This window comes from Loxodonta africana, chromosome 15 (assembly GCF_030014295.1).
Source record: "Loxodonta africana isolate mLoxAfr1 chromosome 15, mLoxAfr1.hap2, whole genome shotgun sequence".
NCBI lineage: Eukaryota > Metazoa > Chordata > Mammalia > Proboscidea > Elephantidae > Loxodonta > Loxodonta africana.
Genome location: NC_087356.1, coordinates 69,936,366 through 69,941,719, shown reverse-complemented (window position 1 = coordinate 69,941,719; position 5,354 = coordinate 69,936,366).

Here is a 5,354-nt window from a genome sequence, read left to right as displayed (position 1 = left end):
AAATGGCCCTCCTAAAATACAGCACCTAGAACTAAGCACAGTTCACCAGATGCAGTTGATCCTGTGTGGCTATCACGTCCCTTGCTGTGAATATTATGATCCTTTTAATGAATCCTTTGGGATTAATTGCATTTTCAGATGATTTTCTCTTGATGAAAACCCTGGTGTCATAGTGGTTAAGTGCTATGGCTGCTAACTAAAGGGCCAGCAGTTCAAATCCACCAGGCACTCCTTGGAAACCCTATGGGACAGTTCTACTTTGTCCTATAGGGTCGTTCTGAGACCAAACTGACTCAATGACAATGGGTTTGGTTTTTTTGGTTTTTCTCTTGATGCAGATTGTTCATGCAAAACATGAAGATGTTAGTTCAATGGTTCTCAATTTTGAACATTGTGCAAGAGGGGCTTACTCCTACTTACCTTTCTATATTCAGGTTTCTCTTAGAAGTCATCAATGACCTAGGGGTAAAAGAGGGTAACACGTGTACAAGGGCAATCTCTAATTTGTACCTCCACCCCATTTTCAAGAATAGACATTGATAGCCATGACCTGTTAGCAGAAATGTCTCCCCCTCCCTACACCCCCCCCATCAGATTGCTTCAGTCAGGTGCCTTTCGCATACGCTGTGCCTCTTAATGTCATTCTGAGCCTTGTCTGCCACGTGGAAGCAAGTGCTTCTCGCTGTCCCTCCTGCTATGTCTCTGCAGTGACCACCCCCGCCCCCAATTCTGAGTTAGTACCATATTCACTGTTTTCCTATAGGGCGTGTGAGGTCAAAACATTGATTACAGTTTCTAGTCTGCCCTTCACTCTTTTGAGACTGTAAGATTCTGAATAACAGGGAATTCTACCATATTCATCTCTCTTCTGAGTACCCTAAATAATTTCTGGCTCATGCTAGGTGTCCAGATATCCATGAAATCAATAAATTTATGTTACACAGAAAATTTTATGTTTGTCACTGTTAAGTTTATTCTTTTAAATCTCAGTCCATTTGCACAGCCTAAGAATATCTTTTTGAATCATTATCATCATATAAGCGTTCGTTACTATTTTCTATGTTGATGTTATCTATGAATTTTGTAATAATTTTTTTCTATGCTTTCATTCAATTATTCAAAAAATGATTTCTCAAGACAAAACTATGTATAAAGTCCTATGGAATGGTAACTCCAGATTATTCACCTTATATTTAGTCTTGGGATCCTCTTTGAATTCACAGATATTTTTCCATATTTCATCCACCACACATAACCACATCATGTACATGAGAATATTACAAGACATTTAGCAAATACTTTACTGAAATCAAGATAACCTAGGATTACATAATTCTTTTATTCTACCAATCCAGTAAAACTCAAGACAAAAATGGTTGACGTACCTTAGCAATCTTATGCTGGCTTTGAATCGTCGCTGCTTCCTTTATGAGAGCTCACAATATATTTTTTGTTGAACTGTTTTGCTCAGGATTCATTGATTTCTAAGGTGAGTCAGTTAACGTAGGCTAAGACCACTGATACAGGACAGGTAATTTTGTGAACCCTCCACAAACAGCAGTTACAGGAGATTCAAACAGACAGGAATTAAACAGCATGTGTCAGAGTCATATTTCAAGGGCAGGAGTGTTGGTCACATATACTGCATTTTTACTCAGATAATGTGTCTCTTCTAGGTTTGTTTGCCAACCACTCCCTTTCCCTGTGAGCTGTTTTCAGAAGTGTGGTATGCCAGTTCTTTTTTAACATAATTCTGTAAAAAAAAAAAAAAAAAAAAATTAGCATAGCACACTTACTAAAATACCTTAGGTGTGGAGGGAGGGAATGGGTGGCAAACAACTGTAGAAGACGCATGTTATTTATGTAAAAATATAGCAGTGGATCACAGCCCTACATCTGCAATCAGAGTTACAAAGGCTGTACGATAGATACTGGGGCTTCTCTGATGTGGGCTATTATTAATGAGTCAGCCTTGTGAGGCAAAGAATACAGGAAAATCAGTCAACTGGCCAATGTAAAGAGTCAGGGATATGGGAGGATACAGCAACTCAGCTCCTTTAAAAGAGATCAAATGAAGGGACTGATTTAAAACTGTAACTGAGATTTCATGAAAAGTAACTAACTGGTAAATCACAATTTCTGGGGTTACGAAAGCAACAGCAGTTTTGGCTTGATCATGACTGGACAGGTTTGTACTCTAAATCCATTGTCCTCAATTTGGTTCTGATTTGTGGTGACCCCCTATGTTACACAATAGAACTGAGGTGCATATAGTTTTGGGCTATAATTGTTATGGACACAAATTGCCAAGCATTTCTTTCATGGCACTTCTTATTGGGTTCAACCACCAACCTTTCAGCTGGTAACCAAGTGCAAACCGCTTGTGCTCTAAATATCTTTAAATTCCTCATAATAAAGTATGGAACTGACCCAGAGCTGGGGAACGTTGCCATCTGCTAATGGCAAGCTATCTGGAACCAGAGGAAAGCCTATGTCAGTTAACACATTACTGGGTACCTCACTTAAATCTGCCTGGAAGTGGCAGTCCAAACCTATCAGCTGCTGAATGGAGAAAGATGTGGCAGTCTGCTTCTGTAAAGATTTATAGCCTTAGAAACCCTATGGAGCAGTTCTACCCTGTCCTAAAGCGTCACTGTGAATTGGAATTCACTCATTGACAATGGGTTTGATTTGGTTTGAAGCAATAATTTTATTTTTATATTTGTTCATTAGTTTTCTGTGATAAACGACACAGGAGGAAATCTTAAATAGGGTATATGCCTACCGTTATATATGCCCACTCTAGAAGCTGGGTCCTTGTCTGGGATGCTCAGACTTGCCAAGTATCTGGTCACTGGTCTTTGAGAAAGAGAATGTAACTTTATTGCAGTGCCCAGAGCAAGGAAAGGAAGGAAGTTCCTGAGATCTGTCTACCTGAGCTATGGAGAAAAAAAAAAGCAGGGCTTATATGTGGTTTGGGCAGCAAGATGGAAGCCACACGGGCATACTGAGAAGGGAAAATACTAGAAGGCAGTCAGGAAACAGGAGGTGATGTGGTTCTTTTGGATCTCTTGCTTTGGAATAGGGTTCAGATGCTGATTTTCCTTCTGATTGGTTCCCCCTGTTGCTTCTTCCTCTCTTGACGCCAATTAGTGGTCACAGCTGGCCTTTCCGAACATGCAGGACAAGCCAAATCTGTCTTGAGCTAGTTTAAAGATAATGAAATTTTACTGGCATTCATAGGGTCAGGTTACAATACCACATATATGTAATTTATTAATAATTCATGATTAAGAAACCAAAACCAACTTGTTGCCATTGAGTGGATTCTGGCTCACAGTGTCCCTATAGGACAGGGTACAACTGCCCCATAGGGTTTCCAAGCCTGGTGGACTTGAACTGCTTATCTTTTGGTTAGCAGCTGAATTTTCAACCACTGTGCCACCAGAGATCCCAATTCATGATTAGCAAGACCTATATTTTTCTTGCTAATGTATTAGAGAGAAAAAACCATTATAATTGTAAAAAATAGTCATAGTTTTTGAGAACTATAGCTTAATTTTTTTGACAGGGGAATACTTCATTGTTTGGAGAAGAACTTAAGGGAATGTCTGAAATAAATAAAGAGGTATACACCAGGTGTAACCTAGATGGGAAAGGCTTAGAGTAGGGTGGAGAACTATCAGCATGGAGTTACTATTTTGTTGTTGCTGTGGTGGTGGTGGCGGTTTTTATTACTTTTACAGCAGCTTTGACATATAATTTCACACAACAAACTTATCCCTTTTAAAGTGTACAATTCAGTGTTTTTAGGTATGTCCATAGAGTTGTACAACCCTCACAACTACCTAATTTTAGAGCATTTTCATCATCTACTTCATAACAATCCCCATACTCATTGGAGTCATTCTTCACTCTCCTCTTGCTCTACCACCTGGCAGACACTAAGTTATTTTCTGTCTCCATACATCTGTATATTTTGAACTTTTCATATGAATGGAATCATACAATAGGTGGCCTTTTGTGAATGCCTTCTTTCATTTAACATAATGTTTTCAAATTTCATTTATGATGTGTCAGATCTTAGTACTTCGTTTCTTCTTATTGCAGAATAACTTTCCCTTTTATGGATAAACCACATGTTGTTTATTCATTTATCACTTGGTGGACATTTGGGCTTTTATGAATAATTCTTCTCTGAACATTCATGCAGAAGCTTTTGTGTGTACCTATGTTTTAAATTCTTTTGGTTATGTACCCAAGAGTGTAATTGCTGGCTAACTCTGTATTTAGCATTCAATGAACTGCCTAAGCAGTTATAACATTTTACAATCCCTCCAGCAATGTATGAAGCTTCTGATTTCTCCACATCTTTGGAAAACTTTTTATTGCTTTTCTTTGTAATTAGAGTTATCCTAGTGGATGAGAAGTGGTGTCTCATTCTGGCTTTGATTTCCATTCTTGTATTAGCTAATAATGTTGAGCATTTTCTAATGTGTTTATAGGCCATTTGTATATCTTTTTTTAGAGAAATGTATATTTAAGTTCTTTGCTGGTATTTTTATTGAGGGTTTTTCTGTTGTTCAGTTGAAAGAATTCTTAACATATTCTAGATGTTGTTGTGGTTAGGTACCATCTAGTCTTCGGTCATTAGTGTTCAATCTGTCAAATCTACTCTTGAGACGGTCTCTAAATTCACGTGGAATACTCTTAAGGTTGTATTTTGGCTCTTGGGAACTTGTTTTAATTTTCTTCAGCTTCGATTTGAACTTGCACATGAGCAATTGATTCTCTGTTCTGTAGTCAGCCCCTGCCTTTGTTGACTGATGATACCGAGTTTCTCCATTGTCTCTTTTCACGGAAATAGTCTATTTGATTGCTGTTCACTCTATGTGGCAAGGTCTATTCATTTAGCTGCCATTTATGTTGTTGTAATAAGGCATTTCCAATGAATAAGTTGTTGGTCTTGCAAAATTGTATCATGTGATCTCCCACATCGTTTCTAATACCAAGGTCATGTTTTGCAACTACTGACCGTTCACCTTTATTTCCAACTTTTGCATTCCAATCACCAGTAACTATCAATGCATCTTGATTGCATGTTTGATCATTTTCAGATTGCAGGAGTTGGTAAAAATCTTCATTTTTTTAAATCTTTGGCCTTATGGTTGATGCTTAAATTTGAATAATAATGTATTAACTTGTCTGCCTTGTAGGCATATGGATATTATCTTATCACTGACATGGTTGTATTTCAGGAGAGATCTTGAAATGTTCTTTTTGAAGATGAATGTGACTCCAATCCTCTTCAATTTGTCATTCCTCAATAATAGACCATGTGGTTGTTCAGTTCA